Genomic DNA, 26,249 nt, shown 5'->3' with positions numbered 1-26,249 from the left:
CTGATGAAGGATGATAGCCAGAAACCGGTCCTTGGTTGCTAGATTCCGGTCTGGGAAAGACATGGCTTGGTAGTTCGGACTGGACTGTTCCCATGAGGCACAGGGTCAGAGCTGATTTACATATAGCCAGTGTCTAACCCAGGGTGGTGTGGAGTGCAAAAAAACGATGGATTTAGGCCCAGATCCTTGTACTGGGGTGAATGTATGACATTGTTCTACATTCTGTCCATCAACTGTGTTTTTTGCAATTTTCACCCCGAGTGTGCTGGGTATGCTCAGACGTGAGTCCCAGGCTCTCCACACCACTGGAGTCAAGCTATCCAGGCTGATGAAGGCTGATAGCCAGAAACCGGTCCTTGGATGCTTGATTCCGGTCTGGGAAAGACATGGCTTGGTAGTTCGGACTGGACTGTTCCCATGAGGCACAGGGTCAGAGCTGATTTGCATATAGCCAGTGTCTAACCCAGGGTGGTGTGGAGTGCAAAAAAACGATGGATTTAGGCCCAGATCCTTGTACTGGGCTGAATGTATGACATTGTTCTACATTCTGTCCATCAACTGAGTTTTTTGCAATTTTCACCCCGAGTGTGCTGGGTATGCTCAGACGTGAGTCCCAGGCTCTCCACACCACTGGAGTCAAGCTATCCAGGCTGATGAAGGCTGATAGCCAGAAACCGGTCCTTGGATGCTTGATTCCGGTCTGGGAAAGACATGGCTTGGTAGTTCGGACTGGACTGTTCCCATGAGGCACAGGGTCAGAGCTGATTTGCATATAGCCAGTGTCTAACCCAGGGTGGTGTGGAGTGCAAAAAAACGACGTATTTAGGCCCAGATCCTTGTACTGGGGTGAATGTATGACATTGTTCTACATTCTGTCCATCAACTGTGTTTTTTGCAATTTTCACCCCGAGTGTGCTGGGTATGCTCAGACGTGAGTCCCAGGCTCTCCACGCCACTGGAGTCAAGCTATCCAGGCTGATGAAGGCTGATAGCCAGAAACCGGTCCTTGGATGCTTGATTCCGGTCTGGGAAAGACATGGCTTGGTAGTTCGGACTGGACTGTTCCCATGAGTCACAGGGTCAGAGCTGATTTGCATATAGCCAGTGTCTAACCCAGGGTGGTGTGGAGTCCAAAAAAACGACGTATTTAGGCCCAGATCCTTGTACTGGGGTGAATGTATGACATTGTTCTACATTCTGTCCATCAACTGTGTTTTTTGCAATTTTCACCCCGAGTGTGCTGGGTATGCTCAGACGTGAGTCCCAGGCTCTCCACACCACTGGAGTCAAGCTATCCAGGCTGATGAAGGCTGATAGCCAGAAACCGGTCCTTGGATGCTTGATTCCGGTCTGGGAAAGACATGGCTTGGTAGTTCGGACTGGACTGTTCCCATGAGGCACAGGGTCAGAGCTGATTTGCATATAGCCAGTGTCTAACCCAGGGTGGTGTGGAGTGCAAAAAAACGATGGATTTAGGCCCAGATCCTTGTACTGGGGTGAATGTATGACATTGTTCTACATTCTGTCCATCAACTGTGTTTTTTGCAATTTTCACCCCGAGTGTGCTGGGTATGCTCAGACGTGAGTCCCAGGCTCTCCACACCACTGGAGTCAAGCTATCCAGGCTGATGAAGGCTGATAGCCAGAAACCGGTCCTTGGATGCTTGATTCCGGTCTGGGAAAGACATGGCTTGGTAGTTCGGACTGGACTGTTCCCATGAGGCACAGGGTCAGAGCTGATTTGCATATAGCCAGTGTCTAACCCAGGGTGGTGTGGAGTGCAAAAAAACGATGGATTTATGCCCAGATCCTTGTACTGGGGTGAATGTATGACATTGTTCTACATTCTGTCCATCAACTGTGTTTTTTGCAATTTTCACCCCGAGTGTGCTGGGAATGCTCAGACGTGAGTCCCAGGCTCTCCACACCACTGGAGTCAAGCTATCCAGGCTGATGAAGGCTGATAGCCAGAAACCGGTCCTTGGATGCTTGATTCCGGTCTGGGAAAGACATGGCTTGGTAGTTCGGACTGGACTGTTCCCATGAGGCACAGGGTCAGAGCTGATTTGCATATAGCCAGTGTCTAACCCAGGGTGGTGTGGAGTGCAAAAAAATGATGGATTTAGGCCCAGATCCTTGTACTGGGGTGAATGTATGACATTGTTCTACATTCTGTCCATCAACTGTGTTTTTTGCAATTTTCACCCCGAGTGTGCTGGGTATGCTCATACGTGAGTCCCAGGCTCTCCACACCACTGGAGTCAAGCTATCCAGGCTGATGAAGGCTAATAGCCATAAACCGGTCCTTGGATGCTTGATTCCGGTCTGGGAAAGACATGGCTTGGTAGTTCGGACTGGACTGTTCCCATGAGGCACAGGGTCAGAGCTGGTTTGCATATAGCCAGTGTCTAACCCAGGGTGGTGTGGAGTGCAAAAAAACGACGTATTTAGGCCCAGATCCTTGTACTGGGGTGAATGTATGACATTGTTCTACATTCTGTCCATCAACTGTGTTTTTTGCAATTTTCACCCCGAGTGTGCTGGGTATGCTCAGACGTGAGTCCCAGGCTCTCCACACCACTGGAGTCAAGCTATCCAGGCTGATGAAGGCTGATAGCCAGAAACAGGTCCTTGGATGCTTGATTCCGGTCTGGGAAAGACATGGCTTGGTAGTTCGGACTGGACTGTTCCCATGAGGCACAGGGTCAGAGCTGATTTGCATATAGCCAGTGTCTAACCCAGGGTGGTGTGGAGTGCAAAAAAACGATGGATTTAGGCCCAGATCCTTGTACTGGGCTGAATGTATGACATTGTTCTACATTCTGTCCATCAACTGTGTTTTTTGCAATTTTCACCCCGAGTGTGCTGGGTATGCTCAGACGTGAGTCCCAGGCTCTCCACACCACTGGAGTCAAGCTATCCAGGCTGATAAAGGCTGATAGCCAGAAACCGGTCCTTGGATGCTTGATTCCGGTCTGGGAAAGACATGGCTTGGTAGTTCGGACTGGACTGTTCCCATGAGGCACAGGGCCAGAGCTGATTTGCATATAGCCAGTGTCTAACCCAGGGTGGTGTGGAGTGCAAAAAAACGATGGATTTAGGCCCAGATCCTTGTACTGGGGTGAATGTATGACATTGTTCTACATTCTGTCCATCAACTGTGTTTTTTGCAATTTTCACCCCGAGTGTGCTGGGTATGCTCAGACGTGAGTCCCAGGCTCTCCACACCACTGGAGTCAAGCTATCCAGGCTGATAAAGGCTGATAGCCAGAAACCGGTCCTTGGATGCTTGATTCCGGTCTGGGAAAGACATGGCTTGGTAGTTCGGACTGGACTGTTCCCATGAGGCACAGGGCCAGAGCTGATTTGCATATAGCCAGTGTCTAACCCAGGGTGGTGTGGAGTGCAAAAAAACGATGGATTTAGGCCCAGATCCTTGTACTGGGGTGAATGTATGACATTGTTCTACATTCTGTCCATCAACTGTGTTTTTTACAATTTTCACCCCGAGTGTGCTGGGTATGCTCAGACGTGAGTCCCAGGCTCTCCACACCACTGGAGTCAAGCTATCCAGGCTGATGAAGGCTGATAGCCAGAAACCGGTCCTTGGATGCTTGATTCCGGTCTGGGAAAGACATGGCTTGGTAGTTCGACTGGACTGTTCCCATGAGGCACAGGGTCAGAGCTGATTTGCATATAGCCAGTGTCTAACCCAGGGTGGTGTGGAGTGCAAAAAAACGATGGATTTATGCCCAGATCCTTGTACTGGGGTGAATGTATGACATTGTTCTACATTCTGTCCATCAACTGTGTTTTTTGCAATTTTCACCCCGAGTGTGCTGGGTATGCTCAGACGTGAGTCCCAGGCTCTCCACACCACTGGAGTCAAGCTATCCAAGCTGATGAAGGAGAAACCGGTCCTTGGATGCTTGATTCCGGTCTGGGAAAGACATGGCTTGGTAGTTCGGACTGGACTGTTCCCATGAGGCACAGGGTCAGAGCTGATTTGCATATAGCCAGTGTCTAACCCAGGGTGGTGTGGAGTGCACAAAAACGATGGATTTAGGCCCAGATCCTTGTACTGGGGTGAATGTATGACATTGTTCTACATTCTGTCCATCAACTGTGTTTTTTGCAATTTTCACCCCGAGTGTGCTGGGTATGCTCAGACGTGAGTCCCAGGCTCTCCACACCACTGGAGTCAAGCTATCCAGGCTGATGAAGGCTGATAGCCAGAAACCGGTCCTTGGATGCTTGATTCCGGTTTGGGAAAGACATGGCTTGGTAGTTCGGACTGGACTGTTCCCATGAGGCACAGGGTCAGAGCTGATTTGCATATAGCCAGTGTCTAACCCAGGGTGGTGTGGAGTGCAAAAAACGATGGATTTAGGCCCAGATCCTTGTACTGGGGTGAATGTATGACATTGTTCTACATTCTGTCCATCAACTGTGTTTTTTGCAATTTTCACCCCGAGTGTGCTGGGTATGCTCAGACGTGAGTCCCAGGCTCTCCACACCACTGGAGTCAAGCTATCCAGGCTGATGAAGGCTGATAGCCAGAAACCGGTCCTTGTATGCTTGATTCCGGTCTGGGAAAGACATGGCTTTTTAGTTCGGACTGGACTGTTCCCATGAGGCACAGGGTCAGAGCTGATTTGCATATAGCCAGTGTCTAACCCAGGGTGGTGTGGAGTGCAAAAAAACGATGGATTTAGGCCCAGATCCTTGTACTGGGCTGAATGTATGACATTGTTCTACATTCTGTTCATCAACTGAGTTTTTAGCAATTTTCACCCCGAGTGTGCTGGGTATGCTCAGACGTGAGTCCCAGGCTCTCCACACCACTGGAGTCAAGCTATCCAGGCTGATGAAGGCTGATAGCCAGAAACCGGTCCTTGGATGCTTGATTCCGGTCTGGGAAAGACATGGCTTGGTAGTTCGGACTGGACTGTTCCCATGAGGCACAGGGTCAGAGCTGATTTGCATATAGCCAGTGTCTAACCCAGGGTGGTGTGGAGTGCAAAAAAACGATGGATTTAGGCCCAGATCCTTGTACTGGGCTGAATGTATGACATTGTTCTACATTCTGTCCATCAACTGTGTTTTTTGCAATTTTCACCCCGAGTGTGCTGGGTATGCTCAGACGTGAGTCCCAGGCTCTCCACACCACTGGAGTCAAGCTATCCAGGCTGATGAAGGATGATAGCTAGAAACCGGTCCTTGGATGCTTGATTCCGGTCTGGGAAAGACATGGCTTGGTATTCCGGACTGGACTGTTCCCATGAGGCACAGGGTCAGAGCTGATTTGCATAGAGCCAGTGTCTAACCCAGGGTGGTGTGGAGTGCAAAAAAACGATGGATTTAGGCCCAGATCCTTGTACTGGGCTGAATGTATGACATTGTTCTACATTCTGTCCATCAACTGTGTTTTTTGCAATTTTCACCCCGAGTGTGCTGGGTATGCTCAGACGTGAGTCCCAGGCTCTCCACACCACTGGAGTCAAGCTATCCAGGCTGATGAAGGATGATAGCTAGAAACCGGTCCTTGGATGCTTGATTCCGGTCTGGGAAAGACATGGCTTGGTATTCCGGACTGGACTGTTCCCATGAGGCACAGGGTCAGAGCTGATTTGCATAGAGCCAGTGTCTAACCCAGGGTGGTGTGGAGTGCAAAAAAACGATGGATTTAGGCCCAGATCCTTGTACTGGGCTGAATGTATGACATTGTTCTACATTCTGTCCATCAACTGTGTTTTTTGCAATTTTCAGCCCGAGTGTGCTGGGTATGCTCAGACGTGAGTCCCAGGCTCTCCACACCACTGGAGTCAAGCTATCCAGGCTGATAAAGGCTGATAGCCAGAAACCGGTCCTTGGATGCTTGATTCCGGTCTGGGAAAGACATGGCTTGGTAGTTCGGACTGGACTGTTCCCATGAGGCACAGGGTCAGAGCTGATTTGCATATAGCCAGTGTCTAACCCAGGGTGGTGTGGAGTGCAAAAAAACGATGGATTTAGGCCCAGATCCTTGTACTGGGGTGAATGTATGACATTGTTCTACATTCTGTCCATCAACTGTGTTTTTTGCAATTTTCACCCCGAGTGTGCTGGGTATGCTCAGACGTGAGTCCCAGGCTCTCCACACCACTGGAGTCAAGCTATCCAGGCTGATGAAGGCTGACAGCCAGAAACCGGTCCTTGGATGCTTGATTCCGTTCTGGGAAAGACATGGCTTGGTAGTTCGGACTGGACTGTTCCCATGAGGCACAGGGTCAGAGCTGATTTGCATATAGCCAGTGTCTAACCCAGGGTGGTGTGGAGTGCAAAAAAACGATGGATTTATGCCCAGATCCTTGTACTGGGGTGAATGTATGACATTGTTCTACATTCTGTCCATCAACTGTGTTTTTTGCAATTTTCACCCCGAGTGTGCTGGGTATGCTCAGACGTGAGTCCCAGGCTCTCCACACCACTGGAGTCAAGCTATCCAGGCTGATGAAGGCTGATAGCCAGAAACCGGTCCTTGGATGCTTGATTCCGGTCTGGGAAAGACATGGCTTGGTAGTTCGGACTGGACTGTTCACATGAGGCACAGGGTCAGAGCTGATTTGCATATAGCCAGTGTCTAACCCAGGGTGGTGTGGAGTCCAAAAAAACGATGGATTTAGGCCCAGATCCTTGTACTGGGGTGAATGTATGACATTGTTCTACATTCTGTCCATCAACTGTGTTTTTTGCAATTTTCACCCCGAGTGTGCTGGGTATGCTCAGACGTGAGTCCCAGGCTCTCCACACCACTGGAGTCAAGCTATCCAGGCTGATGAAGGATGATAGCCAGAAACCGGTCCTTGGTTGCTAGATTCCGGTCTGGGAAAGACATGGCTTGGTAGTTCGGACTGGACTGTTCCCATGAGGCACAGGGTCAGAGCTGATTTACATATAGCCAGTGTCTAACCCAGGGTGGTGTGGAGTGCAAAAAAACGATGGATTTAGGCCCAGATCCTTGTACTGGGGTGAATGTATGACATTGTTCTACATTCTGTCCATCAACTGTGTTTTTTGCAATTTTCACCCCGAGTGTGCTGGGTATGCTCAGACGTGAGTCCCAGGCTCTCCACACCACTGGAGTCAAGCTATCCAGGCTGATGAAGGCTGATAGCCAGAAACCGGTCCTTGGATGCTTGATTCCGGTCTGGGAAAGACATGGCTTGGTAGTTCGGACTGGACTGTTCCCATGAGGCACAGGGTCAGAGCTGATTTGCATATAGCCAGTGTCTAACCCAGGGTGGTGTGGAGTGCAAAAAAACGATGGATTTAGGCCCAGATCCTTGTACTGGGCTGAATGTATGACATTGTTCTACATTCTGTCCATCAACTGTGTTTTTTGCAATTTTCACCCCGAGTGTGCTGGGTATGCTCAGACGTGAGTCCCAGGCTCTCCACACCACTGGAGTCAAGCTATCCAGGCTGATGAAGGCTGATAGCCAGAAACCGGTCCTTGGATGCTTGATTCCGGTCTGGGAAAGACATGGCTTGGTAGTTCGGACTGGACTGTTCCCATGAGGCACAGGGTCAGAGCTGATTTGCATATAGCCAGTGTCTAACCCAGGGTGGTGTGGAGTGCAAAAAAACGACGTATTTAGGCCCAGATCCTTGTACTGGGGTGAATGTATGACATTGTTCTACATTCTGTCCATCAACTGTGTTTTTTGCAATTTTCACCCCGAGTGTGCTGGGTATGCTCAGACGTGAGTCCCAGGCTCTCCACGCCACTGGAGTCAAGCTATCCAGGCTGATGAAGGCTGATAGCCAGAAACCGGTCCTTGGATGCTTGATTCCGGTCTGGGAAAGACATGGCTTGGTAGTTCGGACTGGACTGTTCCCATGAGTCACAGGGTCAGAGCTGATTTGCATATAGCCAGTGTCTAACCCAGGGTGGTGTGGAGTCCAAAAAAACGACGGATTTAGGCCCAGATCCTTGTACTGGGGTGAATGTATGACATTGTTCTACATTCTGTCCATCAACTGTGTTTTTTGCAATTTTCACCCCGAGTGTGCTGGGTATGCTCAGACGTGAGTCCCAGGCTCTCCACACCACTGGAGTCAAGCTATCCAGGCTGATGAAGGCTGATAGCCAGAAACCGGTCCTTGGATGCTTGATTCCGGTCTGGGAAAGACATGGCTTGGTAGTTCGGACTGGACTGTTCCCATGAGGCACAGGGTCAGAGCTGATTTGCATATAGCCAGTGTCTAACCCAGGGTGGTGTGGAGTGCAAAAAAACGATGGATTTAGGCCCAGATCCTTGTACTGGGGTGAATGTATGACATTGTTCTACATTCTGTCCATCAACTGTGTTTTTTGCAATTTTCACACCGAGTGTGCTGGGTATGCTCAGACGTGAGTCCCAGGCTCTCCACACCACTGGAGTCAAGCTATCCAGGCTGATGAAGGCTGATAGCCAGAAACCGGTCCTTGGATGCTTGATTCCGGTCTGGGAAAGACATGGCTTGGTAGTTCGGACTGGACTGTTCCCATGAGGCACAGGGTCAGAGCTGATTTGCATATAGCCAGTGTCTAACCCAGGGTGGTGTGGAGTGCAAAAAAACGATGGATTTAGGCCCAGATCCTTGTACTGGGCTGAATGTATGACATTGTTCTTCATTCTGTCCATCAACTGAGTTTTTTGCAATTTTCACCCCGAGTGTGCTGGGTATGCTCAGACGTGAGTCCCAGGCTCTCCACACCACTGGAGTCAAGCTATCCAGGCTGATGAAGGCTGATAGCCAGAAACCGGTCCTTGGATGCTTGATTCCGGTCTGGGAAAGACATGGCTTGGTAGTTCGGACTGGACTGTTCCCATGAGGCACAGGGTCAGAGCTGATTTGCATATAGCCAGTGTCTAACCCAGGGTGGTGTGGAGTGCAAAAAAACGATGGATTTAGGCCCAGATCCTTGTACTGGGGTGAATGTCTGACATTGTTCTACATTCTGCCCATCAACTGTGTTTTTTGCAATTTTCACCCCGAGTGTGCTGGGTATGCTCAGACGTGAGTCCCAGGCTCTCCACACCACTGGAGTCAAGCTATCCAGGCTGATGAAGGCTGATAGCCAGAAACCGGTCCTTGGATGCTTGATTCCGGTCTGGGAAAGACATGGCTTGGTAGTTCGGACTGGACTGTTCCCATGAGGCACAGGGTCAGAGCTGATTTGCATATAGCCAGTGTCTAACCCAGGGTGGTGTGGAGTGCAAAAAAACGATGGATTTAGGCCCAGATCCTTGTACTGGGGTGAATGTATGACATTGTTCTAAATTCTGTCCATCAACTGTGTTTTTTGCAATTTTCACCCCGAGTGTGCTGGGTATGCTCAGACGTGAGTCCCAGGCTCTCCACACCACTGGAGTCAAGCTATCCAGGCTGATGAAGGCTAATAGCCAGAAACCGGTCCTTGGATGCTTGATTCCGGTCTGGGAAAGACATGGCTTGGTAGTTCGGACTGGACTGTTCCCATGAGGCACAGGGTCAGAGCTGGTTTGCATATAGCCAGTGTCTAACCCAGGGTGGTGTGGAGTGCAAAAAAACGACGTATTTAGGCCCAGATCCTTGTACTGGGGTGAATGTATGACATTGTTCTACATTCTGTCCATCAACTGTGTTTTTTGCAATTTTCACCCCGAGTGTGCTGGGTATGCTCAGACGTGAGTCCCAGGCTCTCCACACCACTGGAGTCAAGCTATCCAGGCTGATGAAGGCTGATAGCCAGAAACCGGTCCTTGGATGCTTGATTCCGGTCTGGGAAAGACATGGCTTGGTAGTTCGGACTGGACTGTTCCCATGAGGCACAGGGTCAGAGCTGATTTGCATATAGCCAGTGTCTAACCCAGGGTGGTGTGGAGTGCAAAAAAACGATGGATTTAGGCCCAGATCCTTGTACTGGGGTGAATGTATGACATTGTTCTACATTCTGTCCATCAACTGTGTTTTTTGCAATTTTCACACCGAGTGTGCTGGGTATGCTCAGACGTGAGTCCCAGGCTCTCCACACCACTGGAGTCAAGCTATCCAGGCTGATGAAGGCTGATAGCCAGAAACCGGTCCTTGGATGCTTGATTCCGGTCTGGGAAAGACATGGCTTGGTAGTTCGGACTGGACTGTTCCCATGAGGCACAGGGTCAGAGCTGATTTGCATATAGCCAGTGTCTAACCCAGGGTGGTGTGGAGTGCAAAAAAACGATGGATTTAGGCCCAGATCCTTGTACTGGGCTGAATGTATGACATTGTTCTACATTCTGTCCATCAACTGAGTTTTTTGCAATTTTCACCCCGAGTGTGCTGGGTATGCTCAGACGTGAGTCCCAGGCTCTCCACACCACTGGAGTCAAGCTATCCAGGCTGATGAAGGCTGATAGCCAGAAACCGGTCCTTGGATGCTTGATTCCGGTCTGGGAAAGACATGGCTTGGTAGTTCGGACTGGACTGTTCCCATGAGGCACAGGGTCAGAGCTGATTTGCATATAGCCAGTGTCTAACCCAGGGTGGTGTGGAGTGCAAAAAAACGATGGATTTAGGCCCAGATCCTTGTACTGGGGTGAATGTCTGACATTGTTCTACATTCTGCCCATCAACTGTGTTTTTTGCAATTTTCACCCCGAGTGTGCTGGGTATGCTCAGACGTGAGTCCCAGGCTCTCCACACCACTGGAGTCAAGCTATCCAGGCTGATGAAGGCTGATAGCCAGAAACCGGTCCTTGGATGCTTGATTCCGGTCTGGGAAAGACATGGCTTGGTAGTTCGGACTGGACTGTTCCCATGAGGCACAGGGTCAGAGCTGATTTGCATATAGCCAGTGTCTAACCCAGGGTGGTGTGGAGTGCAAAAAAACGATGGATTTAGGCCCAGATCCTTGTACTGGGGTGAATGTATGACATTGTTCTAAATTCTGTCCATCAACTGTGTTTTTTGCAATTTTCACCCCGAGTGTGCTGGGTATGCTCAGACGTGAGTCCCAGGCTCTCCACACCACTGGAGTCAAGCTATCCAGGCTGATGAAGGCTAATAGCCAGAAACCGGTCCTTGGATGCTTGATTCCGGTCTGGGAAAGACATGGCTTGGTAGTTCGGACTGGACTGTTCCCATGAGGCACAGGGTCAGAGCTGGTTTGCATATAGCCAGTGTCTAACCCAGGGTGGTGTGGAGTGCAAAAAAACGACGTATTTAGGCCCAGATCCTTGTACTGGGGTGAATGTATGACATTGTTCTACATTCTGTCCATCAACTGTGTTTTTTGCAATTTTCACCCCGAGTGTGCTGGGTATGCTCAGACGTGAGTCCCAGGCTCTCCACACCACTGGAGTCAAGCTATCCAGGCTGATGAAGGCTGATAGCCAGAAACCGGTCCTTGGATGCTTGATTCCGGTCTGGGAAAGACATGGCTTGGTAGTTCGGACTGGACTGTTCCCATGAGGCACAGGGTCAGAGCTGATTTGCATATAGCCAGTGTCTAACCCAGGGTGGTGTGGAGTGCAAAAAAACGATGGATTTAGGCCCAGATCCTTGTACTGGGCTGAATGTATGACATTGTTCTACATTCTGTCCATCAACTGTGTTTTTTGCAATTTTCACCCCGAGTGTGCTGGGTATGCTCAGACGTGAGTCCCAGGCTCTCCACACCACTGGAGTCAAGCTATCCAGGCTGATAAAGGCTGATAGCCAGAAACCGGTCCTTGGATGCTTGATTCCGGTCTGGGAAAGACATGGCTTGGTAGTTCGGACTGGACTGTTCCCATGAGGCACAGGGTCAGAGCTGATTTGCATATAGCCAGTGTCTAACCCAGGGTGGTGTGGAGTGCAAAAAAACGATGGATTTAGGCCCAGATCCTTGTACTGGGGTGAATGTATGACATTGTTCTACATTCTGTCCATCAACTGTGTTTTTTGCAATTTTCACCCCGAGTGTGCTGGGTATGCTCAGACGTGAGTCCCAGGCTCTCCACACCACTGGAGTCAAGCTATCCAGGCTGATGAAGGCTGATAGCCAGAAACCGGTCCTTGGATGCTTGATTCCGGTCTGGAAAAGACATGGCTTGGTAGTTCGGACTGGACTGTTCCCATGAGGCACAGGGTCAGAGCTGATTTGCATATAGCCAGTGTCTAACCCAGGGTGGTGTGGAGTGCAAAAAAACGATGGATTTATGCCCAGATCCTTGTACTGGGGTGAATGTATGACATTGTTCTACATTCTGTCCATCAACTGTGTTTTTTGCAATTTTCACCCCGAGTGTGCTGGGTATGCTCAGACGTGAGTCCCAGGCTCTCCACACCACTGGAGTCAAGCTATCCATGCTGATGAAGGTTGATAGCCAGAAACCGGTCCTTGGATGCTTGATTCCTGTCTGGGAAAGACATGGCTTGGTAGTTCGGACTGGACTGTTCCCATGAGGCACAGGGTCAGAGCTGATTTGCATATAGCCAGTGTCTAACCCAGGGTGGTGTGGAGTACAAAAAAATGATGGATTTAGGCCCAGATCCTTGTACTGGGGTGAATGTATGACATTGTTCTACATTCTGTCCATCAACTGTGTTTTTTGCAATTTTCACCCCGAGTGTGCTGGGTATGCTCATACGTGAGTCCCAGGCTCTCCACACCACTGGAGTCAAGCTATCCAGGCTGATGAAGGCTAATAGCCAGAAACCGGTCCTTGGATGCTTGATTCCGGTCTGGGAAAGACATGGCTTGGTAGTTCGGACTGGACTGTTCCCATGAGGGACAGGGTCAGAGCTGGTTTGCATATAGCCAGTGTCTAACCCAGGGTGGTGTGGAGTCCAAAAAAACGATGGATTTAGGCCCAGATCCTTGTACTGGGGTGAATGTATGACATTGTTCTACATTCTGTCCATCAACTGTGTTTTTTGCAATTTTCACCCCGAGTGTGCTGGGTATGCTCAGACGTGAGTCCCAGGCTCTCCACACCACTGGAGTCAAGCTATCCAGGCTGATGAAGGATGATAGCCAGAAACCGGTCCTTGGTTGCTAGATTCCGGTCTGGGAAAGACATGGCTTGGTAGTTCGGACTGGACTGTTCCCATGAGGCACAGGGTCAGAGCTGATTTACATATAGCCAGTGTCTAACCCAGGGTGGTGTGGAGTGCAAAAAAACGATGGATTTAGGCCCAGATCCTTGTACTGGGGTGAATGTATGACATTGTTCTACATTCTGTCCATCAACTGTGTTTTTTGCAATTTTCACCCCGAGTGTGCTGGGTATGCTCAGACGTGAGTCCCAGGCTCTCCACACCACTGGAGTCAAGCTATCCAGGCTGATGAAGGCTGATAGCCAGAAACCGGTCCTTGGATGCTTGATTCCGGTCTGGGAAAGACATGGCTTGGTAGTTCGGACTGGACTGTTCCCATGAGGCACAGGGTCAGAGCTGATTTGCATATAGCCAGTGTCTAACCCAGGGTGGTGTGGAGTGCAAAAAAACGATGGATTTAGGCCCAGATCCTTGTACTGGGCTGAATGTATGACATTGTTCTACATTCTGTCCATCAACTGAGTTTTTTGCAATTTTCACCCCGAGTGTGCTGGGTATGCTCAGACGTGAGTCCCAGGCTCTCCACACCACTGGAGTCAAGCTATCCAGGCTGATGAAGGCTGATAGCCAGAAACCGGTCCTTGGATGCTTGATTCCGGTCTGGGAAAGACATGGCTTGGTAGTTCGGACTGGACTGTTCCCATGAGGCACAGGGTCAGAGCTGATTTGCATATAGCCAGTGTCTAACCCAGGGTGGTGTGGAGTGCAAAAAAACGACGTATTTAGGCCCAGATCCTTGTACTGGGGTGAATGTATGACATTGTTCTACATTCTGTCCATCAACTGTGTTTTTTGCAATTTTCACCCCGAGTGTGCTGGGTATGCTCAGACGTGAGTCCCAGGCTCTCCACGCCACTGGAGTCAAGCTATCCAGGCTGATGAAGGCTGATAGCCAGAAACCGGTCCTTGGATGCTTGATTCCGGTCTGGGAAAGACATGGCTTGGTAGTTCGGACTGGACTGTTCCCATGAGTCACAGGGTCAGAGCTGATTTGCATATAGCCAGTGTCTAACCCAGGGTGGTGTGGAGTCCAAAAAAACGACGGATTTAGGCCCAGATCCTTGTACTGGGGTGAATGTATGACATTGTTCTACATTCTGTCCATCAACTGTGTTTTTTGCAATTTTCACCCCGAGTGTGCTGGGTATGCTCAGACGTGAGTCCCAGGCTCTCCACACCACTGGAGTCAAGCTATCCAGGCTGATGAAGGCTGATAGCCAGAAACCGGTCCTTGGATGCTTGATTCCGGTCTGGGAAAGACATGGCTTGGTAGTTCGGACTGGACTGTTCCCATGAGGCACAGGGTCAGAGCTGATTTGCATATAGCCAGTGTCTAACCCAGGGTGGTGTGGAGTGCAAAAAAACGATGGATTTAGGCCCAGATCCTTGTACTGGGGTGAATGTATGACATTGTTCTACATTCTGTCCATCAACTGTGTTTTTTGCAATTTTCACACCGAGTGTGCTGGGTATGCTCAGACGTGAGTCCCAGGCTCTCCACACCACTGGAGTCAAGCTATCCAGGCTGATGAAGGCTGATAGCCAGAAACCGGTCCTTGGATGCTTGATTCCGGTCTGGGAAAGACATGGCTTGGTAGTTCGGACTGGACTGTTCCCATGAGGCACAGGGTCAGAGCTGATTTGCATATAGCCAGTGTCTAACCCAGGGTGGTGTGGAGTGCAAAAAAACGATGGATTTAGGCCCAGATCCTTGTACTGGGCTGAATGTATGACATTGTTCTTCATTCTGTCCATCAACTGAGTTTTTTGCAATTTTCACCCCGAGTGTGCTGGGTATGCTCAGACGTGAGTCCCAGGCTCTCCACACCACTGGAGTCAAGCTATCCAGGCTGATGAAGGCTGATAGCCAGAAACCGGTCCTTGGATGCTTGATTCCGGTCTGGGAAAGACATGGCTTGGTAGTTCGGACTGGACTGTTCCCATGAGGCACAGGGTCAGAGCTGATTTGCATATAGCCAGTGTCTAACCCAGGGTGGTGTGGAGTGCAAAAAAACGATGGATTTAGGCCCAGATCCTTGTACTGGGGTGAATGTCTGACATTGTTCTACATTCTGCCCATCAACTGTGTTTTTTGCAATTTTCACCCCGAGTGTGCTGGGTATGCTCAGACGTGAGTCCCAGGCTCTCCACACCACTGGAGTCAAGCTATCCAGGCTGATGAAGGCTGATAGCCAGAAACCGGTCCTTGGATGCTTGATTCCGGTCTGGGAAAGACATGGCTTGGTAGTTCGGACTGGACTGTTCCCATGAGGCACAGGGTCAGAGCTGATTTGCATATAGCCAGTGTCTAACCCAGGGTGGTGTGGAGTGCAAAAAAACGATGGATTTAGGCCCAGATCCTTGTACTGGGGTGAATGTATGACATTGTTCTAAATTCTGTCCATCAACTGTGTTTTTTGCAATTTTCACCCCGAGTGTGCTGGGTATGCTCAGACGTGAGTCCCAGGCTCTCCACACCACTGGAGTCAAGCTATCCAGGCTGATGAAGGCTAATAGCCAGAAACCGGTCCTTGGATGCTTGATTCCGGTCTGGGAAAGACATGGCTTGGTAGTTCGGACTGGACTGTTCCCATGAGGCACAGGGTCAGAGCTGGTTTGCATATAGCCAGTGTCTAACCCAGGGTGGTGTGGAGTGCAAAAAAACGACGTATTTAGGCCCAGATCCTTGTACTGGGGTGAATGTATGACATTGTTCTACATTCTGTCCATCAACTGTGTTTTTTGCAATTTTCACCCCGAGTGTGCTGGGTATGCTCAGACGTGAGTCCCAGGCTCTCCACACCACTGGAGTCAAGCTATCCAGGCTGATGAAGGCTGATAGCCAGAAACCGGTCCTTGGATGCTTGATTCCGGTCTGGGAAAGACATGGCTTGGTAGTTCGGACTGGACTGTTCCCATGAGGCACAGGGTCAGAGCTGATTTGCATATAGCCAGTGTCTAACCCAGGGTGGTGTGGAGTGCAAAAAAACGATGGATTTAGGCCCAGATCCTTGTACTGGGGTGAATGTATGACATTGTTCTACATTCTGTCCATCAACTGTGTTTTTTGCAATTTTCACACCGAGTGTGCTGGGTATGCTCAGACGTGAGTCCCAGGCTCTCCACACCACTGGAGTCAAGCTATCCAGGCTGATGAAGGCTGATAGCCAGAAACCGGTCCTTGGATGCTTGATTCCGGTCTGGGAAAGACATGGCTTGGTAGTTCGGACTGGACTGTTCCCATGAGGCACAGGGTCAGAGCTGATTTGCATATAGCCAGTGTCTAACCCAGGGTGGTGTGGAGTGCAAAAAAACGATGGATTTAGGCCCAGATCCTTGTACTGGGCTGAATGTATGACATTGTTCTACATTCTGTCCATCAACTGAGTTTTTTGCAATTTTCACCCCGAGTGTGCTGGGTATGCTCAGACGTGAGTCCCAGGCTCTCCACACCACTGGAGTCAAGCTATCCAGGCTGATGAAGGCTGATAGCCAGAAACCGGTCCTTGGATGCTTGATTCCGGTCTGGGAAAGACATGGCTTGGTAGTTCGGACTGGACTGTTCCCATGAGGCACAGGGTCAGAGCTGATTTGCATATAGCCAGTGTCTAACCCAGGGTGGTGTGGAGTGCAAAAAAACGATGGATTTAGGCCCAGATCCTTGTACTGGGGTGAATGTCTGACATTGTTCTACATTCTGCCCATCAACTGTGTTTTTTGCAATTTTCACCCCGAGTGTGCTGGGTATGCTCAGACGTGAGTCCCAGGCTCTCCACACCACTGGAGTCAAGCTATCCAGGCTGATGAAGGCTGATAGCCAGAAACCGGTCCTTGGATGCTTGATTCCGGTCTGGGAAAGACATGGCTTGGTAGTTCGGACTGGACTGTTCCCATGAGGCACAGGGTCAGAGCTGATTTGCATATAGCCAGTGTCTAACCCAGGGTGGTGTGGAGTGCAAAAAAACGATGGATTTAGGCCCAGATCCTTGTACTGGGGTGAATGTATGACATTGTTCTAAATTCTGTCCATCAACTGTGTTTTTTGCAATTTTCACCCCGAGTGTGCTGGGTATGCTCAGACGTGAGTCCCAGGCTCTCCACACCACTGGAGTCAAGCTATCCAGGCTGATGAAGGCTAATAGCCAGAAACCGGTCCTTGGATGCTTGATTCCGGTCTGGGAAAGACATGGCTTGGTAGTTCGGACTGGACTGTTCCCATGAGGCACAGGGTCAGAGCTGGTTTGCATATAGCCAGTGTCTAACCCAGGGTGGTGTGGAGTGCAAAAAAACGACGTATTTAGGCCCAGATCCTTGTACTGGGGTGAATGTATGACATTGTTCTACATTCTGTCCATCAACTGTGTTTTTTGCAATTTTCACCCCGAGTGTGCTGGGTATGCTCAGACGTGAGTCCCAGGCTCTCCACACCACTGGAGTCAAGCTATCCAGGCTGATGAAGGCTGATAGCCAGAAACCGGTCCTTGGATGCTTGATTCCGGTCTGGGAAAGACATGGCTTGGTAGTTCGGACTGGACTGTTCCCATGAGGCACAGGGTCAGAGCTGATTTGCATATAGCCAGTGTCTAACCCAGGGTGGTGTGGAGTGCAAAAAAACGATGGATTTAGGCCCAGATCCTTGTACTGGGCTGAATGTATGACATTGTTCTACATTCTGTCCATCAACTGTGTTTTTTGCAATTTTCACCCCGAGTGTGCTGGGTATGCTCAGACGTGAGTCCCAGGCTCTCCACACCACTGGAGTCAAGCTATCCAGGCTGATAAAGGCTGATAGCCAGAAACCGGTCCTTGGATGCTTGATTCCGGTCTGGGAAAGACATGGCTTGGTAGTTCGGACTGGACTGTTCCCATGAGGCACAGGGTCAGAGCTGATTTGCATATAGCCAGTGTCTAACCCAGGGTGGTGTGGAGTGCAAAAAAACGATGGATTTAGGCCCAGATCCTTGTACTGGGGTGAATGTATGACATTGTTCTACATTCTGTCCATCAACTGTGTTTTTTGCAATTTTCACCCCGAGTGTGCTGGGTATGCTCAGACGTGAGTCCCAGGCTCTCCACACCACTGGAGTCAAGCTATCCAGGCTGATGAAGGCTGATAGCCAGAAACCGGTCCTTGGATGCTTGATTCCGGTCTGGAAAAGACATGGCTTGGTAGTTCGGACTGGACTGTTCCCATGAGGCACAGGGTCAGAGCTGATTTGCATATAGCCAGTGTCTAACCCAGGGTGGTGTGGAGTGCAAAAAAACGATGGATTTATGCCCAGATCCTTGTACTGGGGTGAATGTATGACATTGTTCTACATTCTGTCCATCAACTGTGTTTTTTGCAATTTTCACCCCGAGTGTGCTGGGTATGCTCAGACGTGAGTCCCAGGCTCTCCACACCACTGGAGTCAAGCTATCCATGCTGATGAAGGCTGATAGCCAGAAACCGGTCCTTGGATGCTTGATTCCTGTCTGGGAAAGACATGGCTTGGTAGTTCGGACTGGACTGTTCCCATGAGGCACAGGGTCAGAGCTGATTTGCATATAGCCAGTGTCTAACCCAGGGTGGTGTGGAGTGCAAAAAAATGATGGATTTAGGCCCAGATCCTTGTACTGGGGTGAATGTATGACATTGTTCTACATTCTGTCCATCAACTGTGTTTTTTGCAATTTTCACCCCGAGTGTGCTGGGTATGCTCATACGTGAGTCCCAGGCTCTCCACACCACTGGAGTCAAGCTATCCAGGCTGATGAAGGCTAATAGCCAGAAACCGGTCCTTGGATGCTTGATTCCGGTCTGGGAAAGACATGGCTTGGTAGTTCGGACTGGACTGTTCCCATGAGGGACAGGGTCAGAGCTGGTTTGCATATAGCCAGTGTCTAACCCAGGGTGGTGTGGAGTGCAAAAAAACGACGTATTTAGGCCCAGATCCTTGTACTGGGGTGAATGTATGACATTGTTCTACATTCTGTCCATCAACTGTGTTTTTTGCAATTTTCACCCCGAGTGTGCTGGGTATGCTCAGACGTGAGTCCCAGGCTCTCCACACCACTGGAGTCAAGCTATCCAGGCTGATGAAGGCTGATAGCCAGAAACCGGTCCTTGGATGCTTGATTCCGGTCTGGGAAAGACATGGCTTGGTAGTTCGGACTGGACTGTTCCCATGAGGCACAGGGTCAGAGCTGATTTGCATATAGCCAGTGTCTAACCCAGGGTGGTGTGGAGTGCAAAAAAACGATGGATTTAGGCCCAGATCCTTGTACTGGGCTGAATGTATGACATTGTTCTACATTCTGTCCATCAACTGTGTTTTTTGCAATTTTCACCCCGAGTGTGCTGGGTATGCTCAGACGTGAGTCCCAGGCTCTCCACACCACTGGAGTCAAGCTATCCAGGCAGATAAAGGCTGATAGCCAGAAACCGGTCCTTGGATGCTTGATTCCGGTCTGGGAAAGACATGGCTTGGTAGTTCGGACTGGACTGTTCCCATGAGGCACAGGGTCAGAGCTGATTTGCATATAGCCAGTGTCTAACCCAGGGTGGTGTGGAGTGCAAAAAAACGATGGATTTAGGCCCAGATCCTTGTACTGGGGTGAATGTATGACATTGTTCTACATTCTGTCCATCAACTGTGTTTTTTGCAATTTTCACCCCGAGTGTGCTGGGTATGCTCAGACGTGAGTCCCAGGCTCTCCACACCACTGGAGTCAAGCTATCCAGGCTGATGAAGGCTGATAGCCAGAAACCGGTCCTTGGATGCTTGATTCCGGTCTGGGAAAGACATGGCTTGGTAGTTCGGACTGGACTGTTCCCATGAGGCACAGGGTCAGAGCTGATTTGCATATAGCCAGTGTCTAACCCAGGGTGGTGTGGAGTGCAAAAAAACGATGGATTTATGCCCAGATCCTTGTACTGGGGTGAATGTATGACATTGTTCTACATTCTGTCCATCAACTGTGTTTTTTGCAATTTTCACCCCGAGTGTGCTGGGTATGCTCAGACGTGAGTCCCAGGCTCTCCACACCACTGGAGTCAAGCTATCCAAGCTGATGAAGGCTGATAGCCAGAAACCGGTCCTTGGATGCTTGATTCCGGTCTGGGAAAGACATGGCTTGGTAGTTCGGACTGGACTGTTCCCATGAGGCACAGGGTCAGAGCTGATTTGCATATAGCCAGTGTCTAACCCAGGGTGGTGTGGAGTGCACAAAAACGATGGATTTAGGCCCAGATCCTTGTACTGGGGTGAATGTATGACATTGTTCTACATTCTGTCCATCAACTGTGTTTTTTGCAATTTTCACCCCGAGTGTGCTGGGTATGCTCAGACGTGAGTCCCAGGCTCTCCACACCACTGGAGTCAAGCTATCCAGGCTGATGAAGGCTGATAGCCAGAAACCGGTCCTTGGATGCTTGATTCCGGTCTGGGAAAGACATGGCTTGGTAGTTCTGACTGGACTGTTCCCATGAGGCACAGGGTCAGAGCTGATTTGCATATAGCCAGTGTCTAACCCAGGGTGGTGTGGAGTGCAAAAAAACGATGGATTTAGGCCCAGATCCTTGTACTGGGGTGAATGTATGACATTGTTCTACATTCTGTCCATCAACTGTGTTTTTTGCAATTTTCACCCCGAGTGTGCTGGGTATGCTCAGACGTGAGTCCCAGGCTCTCCACACCACTGGAGTCAAGCTATCCAGGCTGATGAAGGCTGATAGCCAGAAACCGGTCCTTGTATGCTTGATTCCGGTCTGGGAAAGACATGGCTTGGTAGTTCGGACTGGACTGTTCCCATGAGGCACAGGGTCAGAGCTGATTTGCATATAGCCAGTGTCTAACCCAGGGTGGTGTGGAGTGCAAAAAAACGATGGATTTAGGCCCAGATCCTTGTACTGGGTTGAATGTATGACATTGTTCTACATTCTGTCCATCAACTGAGTTTTTAGCAATTTTCACCCCGAGTGTGCTGGGTATGCTCAGACGTGAGTCCCAGGCTCTCCACACCACTGGAGTCAAGCTATCCAGGCTGATGAAGGCTGATAGCCAGAAACCGGTCCTTGGATGCTTGATTCCGGTCTGGGAAAGACATGGCTTGGTAGTTCGGACTGGACTGTTCCCATGAGGCACAGGGTCAGAGCTGATTTGCATATAGCCAGTGTCTAACCCAGGGTGGTGTGGAGTCCAAAAAAACGATGGATTTAGGCCCAGATCCTTGTACTGGGGTGAATGTATGACATTGTTCTACATTCTGTCCATCAACTGTGTTTTTTGCAATTTTCACCCCGAGTGTGCTGGGTATGCTCAGACGTGAGTCCCAGGCTCTCCACACCACTGGAGTCAAGCTATCCAGGCTGATGAAGAATGATAGCCAGAAACCGGTCCTTGGTTGCTAGATTCCGGTCTGGGAAAGACATGGCTTGGTAGTTCGGACTGGACTGTTCCCATGAGGCACAGGGTCAGAGCTGATTTGCATATAGCCAGTGTCTAACCCAGGGTGGTGTGGAGTGCAAAAAAACGATGGATTTAGGCCCAGATCCTTGTACTGGGGTGAATGTATGACATTGTTCTACATTCTGTCCATCAACTGTGTTTTTTGCAATTTTCACCCCGAGTGTGCTGGGTATGCTCAGACGTGAGTCCCAGGCTCTCCACACCACTGGAGTCAAGCTATCCAGGCTGATGAAGGCTGATAGCCAGAAACCGGTCCTTGGATGCTTGATTCCGGTCTGGGAAAGACATGGCTTGGTAGTTCGGACTGGACTGTTCCCATGAGGCACAGGGTCAGAGCTGATTTGCATATAGCCAGTGTCTAACCCAGGGTGGTGTGGAGTGCAAAAAAACGATGGATTTAGGCCCAGATCCTTGTACTGGGATGAATGTATGACATTGTTCTACATTCTGTCCATCAACTGAGTTTTTTGCAATTTTCACCCCGAGTGTGCTGGGTATGCTCAGACGTGAGTCCCAGGCTCTCCACACCACTGGAGTCAAGCTATCCAGGCTGATGAAGGCTGATAGCCAGAAACCGGTCCTTGGATGCTTGATTCCGGTCTGGGAAAGACATGGCTTGGTAGTTCGGACTGGACTGTTCCCATGAGGCACAGGGTCAGAGCTGATTTGCATATAGCCAGTGTCTAACCCAGGGTGGTGTGGAGTGCAAAAAAACGATGGATTTAGGCCCAGATCCTTGTACTGGGGTGAATGTATGACATTGTTCTACATTCTGTCCATCAACTGTGTTTTTTGCAATTTTCACCCCGAGTGTGCTGGGTATGCTCAGACGTGAGTCCCAGGCTCTCCACACCACTGGAGTCAAGCTATCCAGGCTGATGAAGGCTAATAGCCAGAAACCGGTCCTTGGATGCTTGATTCCGGTCTGGGAAAGACATGGCTTGGTAGTTCGGACTGGACTGTTCCCATGAGGCACAGGGTCAGAGCTGGTTTGCATATAGCCAGTGTCTAACCCAGGGTGGTGTGGAGTGCAAAAAAACGACGTATTTAGGCCCAGATCCTTGTACTGGGGTGAATGTATGACATTGTTCTACATTCTGTCCATCAACTGTGTTTTTTGCAATTTTCACCCCGAGTGTGCTGGGTATGCTCAGACGTGAGTCCCAGGCTCTCCACACCACTGGAGTCAAGCTATCCAGGCTGATGAAGGCTGATAGCCAGAAACCGGTCCTTGGATGCTTGATTCCGGTCTGGGAAAGACATGGCTTGGTAGTTCGGACTGGACTGTTCCCATGAGGCACAGGGTCAGAGCTGATTTGCATATAGCCAGTGTCTAACCCAGGGTGGTGTGGAGTCCAAAAAAACGATGGATTTAGGCCCAGATCCTTGTACTGGGGTGAATGTATGACATTGTTCTACATTCTGTCCATCAACTGTGTTTTTTGCAATTTTCACCCCGAGTGTGCTGGGTATGCTCAGACGTGAGTCCCAGGCTCTCCACACCACTGGAGTCAAGCTATCCAGGCTGATGAAGGCTGATAGCCAGAAACCGGTCCTTGGATGCTTGATTCCGTTCTGGGAAAGACATGGCTTGGTAGTTCGGACTGGACTGTTCCCATGAGGCACAGGGTCAGAGCTGATTTGCATATAGCCAGTGTCTAACCCAGGGTGGTGTGGAGTGCAAAAAAACGATGGATTTAGGCCCAGATCCTTGTACTGGGGTGAATGTATGACATTGTTCTACATTCTGTCCATCAACTGTGTTTTTTGCAATTTTCACACCGAGTGTGCTGGGTATGCTCAGACGTGAGTCCCAGGCTCTCCACACCACTGGAGTCAAGCTATCCAGGCTGATGAAGGCTGATAGCCAGAAACCGGTCCTTGGATGCTTGATTCCGGTCTGGGAAAGACATGGCTTGGTAGTTCGGACTGGACTGTTCCCATGAGGCACAGGGTCAAAGCTGATTTGCATATAGCCAGTGTCTAACCCAGGGTGGTGTGGAGTGCAAAAAAACGATGGATTTAGGCCCAGATCCTTGTACTGGGCTGAATGTATGACATTGTTCTACATTCTGTCCATCAACTGAGTTTTTTGCAATTTTCACCCCGAGTGTGCTGGGTATGCTCAGACGTGAGTCCCAGGCTCTCCACACCACTGGAGTCAAGCTATCCAGGCTGATGAAGGCTGATAGCCAGAAACCGGTCCTTGGATGCTTGATTCCGGTCTGGGAAAGACATGGCTTGGTAGTTCGGACTGGACTGTTCCCATGAGGCACAGGGTCAGAGCTGATTTGCATATAGCCAGTGTCTAACCCAGGGTGGTGTGGAGTGCAAAAAAACGATGGATTTAGGCCCAGATCCTTGTACTGGGGTGAATGTCTGACATTGTTCTACATTCTGCCCATCAACTGTGTTTTTTGCAATTTTCACCCCGAGTGTGCTGGGTATGCTCAGACGTGAGTCCCAGGCTCTCCACACCACTGGAGTCAAGCTATCCAGGCTGATGAAGGCTGATAGCCAGAAACCGGTCCTTGGATGCTTGATTCCGGTCTGGGAAAGACATGGCTTGGTAGTTCGGACTGGACTGTTCCCATGAGGCACAGGGTCAGAGCTGATTTGCATATAGCCAGTGTCTAACCCAGGGTGGTGTGGAGTGCAAAAAAACGATGGATTTAGGCCCAGATCCTTGTACTGGGGTGAATGTATGACATTGTTCTAAATTCTGTCCATCAACTGTGTTTTTTGCAATTTTCACCCCGAGTGTGCTGGGTATGCTCAGACGTGAGTCCCAGGCTCTCCACACCACTGGAGTCAAGCTATCCAGGCTGATGAAGGCTAATAGCCAGAAACCGGTCCTTGGATGCTTGATTCCGGTCTGGGAAAGACATGGCTTGGTAGTTCGGACAGGACTGTTCCCATGAGGCACAGGGTCAGAGCTGGTTTGCATATAGCCAGTGTCTAACCCAGGGTGGTGTGGAGTGCAAAAAAACGACGTATTTAGGCCCAGATCCTTGTACTGGGGTGAATGTATGACATTGTTCTACATTCTGTCCATCAACTGTGTTTTTTGCAATTTTCACCCCGAGTGTGCTGGGTATGCTCAGACGTGAGTCCCAGGCTCTCCACACCACTGGAGTCAAGCTATCCAGGCTGATGAAGGCTGATAGCCAGAAACCGGTCCTTGGATGCTTGATTCCGGTCTGGGAAAGACATGGCTTGGTATTCCGGACTGGACTGTTCCCATGAGGCACAGGGTCAGAGCTGATTTGCATATAGCCAGTGTCTAACCCAGGGTGGTGTGGAGTGCAAAAAAACGATGGATTTAGGCCCAGATCCTTGTACTGGGCTGAATGTATGACATTGTTCTACATTCTGTCCATCAACTGTGTTTTTTGCAATTTTCACCCCGAGTGTGCTGGGTATGCTCAGACGTGAGTCCCAGGCTCTCCACACCACTGGAGTGAAGCTATCCAGGCTGATAAAGGCTGATAGCCAGAAACCGGTCCTTGGATGCTTGATTCCGGTCTGGGAAAGACATGGCTTGGTAGTTCGGACTGGACTGTTCCCATGAGGCACAGGGTCAGAGCTGATTTGCATATAGCCAGTGTCTAACCCAGGGTGGTGTGGAGTGCAAAAAAACGATGGATTTAGGCCCAGATCCTTGTACTGGGGTGAATGTATGACATTGTTCTACATTCTGTCCATCAACTGTGTTTTTTGCCATTTTCACCCCGAGTGTGCTGGGTATGCTCAGACGTGAGTCCCAGGCTCTCCACACCACTGGAGTCAAGCTATCCAGGCTGATGAAGGCTGATAGCCAGAAACCGGTCCTTGGATGCTTGATTCCGGTCTGGGAAAGACATGGCTTGGTAGTTCGGACTGGACTGTTCCCATGAGGCACAGGGTCAGAGCTGATTTGCATATAGCCAGTGTCTAACCCAGGGTGGTGTGGAGTGCAAAAAAACGATGGATTTATGCCCAGATCCTTGTACTGGGGTGAATGTATGACATTGTTCTACATTCTGTCCATCAACTGTGTTTTTTGCAATTTTCACCCCGAGTGTGCTGGGTATGCTCAGACGTGAGTCCCAGGCTCTCCACACCACTGGAGTCAAGCTATCCAGGCTGATGAAGGCTGATAGCCAGAAACCGGTCCTTGGATGCTTGATTCCGGTCTGGGAAAGACATGGCTTGGTAGTTCGGACTGGACTGTTCCCATGAGGCACAGGGTCAGAGCTGATTTGCATATAGCCAGTGTCTAACCCAGGGTGGTGTGGAGTCCAAAAAAACGATGGATTTAGGCCCAGATCCTTGTACTGGGGTGAATGTATGACATTGTTCTACATTCTGTCCATCAACTGTGTTTTTTGCAATTTTCACCCCGAGGGTGCTGGGTATGCTCAGACGTGAGTCCCAGGCTCTCCACACCACTGGAGTCAAGCTATCCAGGCTGATGAAGGCTGATAGCCAGAAACCGGTCCTTGGATGCTTGATTCCGGTCTGGGAAAGACATGGCTTGGTAGTTCGGACTGGACTGTTCCCATGAGGCACAGGGTCAGAGCTGATTTGCATATAGCCAGTGTCTAACCCAGGGTGGTGTGGAGTGCAAAAAAACGATGGATTTAGGCCCAGATCCTTGTACTGGGGTGAATGTATGACATTGTTCTACATTCTGTCCATCAACTGTGTTTTTTGCAATTTTCACCCCGA

The sequence above is a fragment of the Lissotriton helveticus genome, chromosome 1_1, assembly GCF_964261635.1.
Source record: "Lissotriton helveticus chromosome 1_1, aLisHel1.1, whole genome shotgun sequence".
In the NCBI taxonomy this organism is placed as follows: domain Eukaryota; kingdom Metazoa; phylum Chordata; class Amphibia; order Caudata; family Salamandridae; genus Lissotriton; species Lissotriton helveticus.
The sequence above is the reverse complement of the archived record's forward strand: the minus strand, read 5'-3'. Positions refer to the sequence as shown.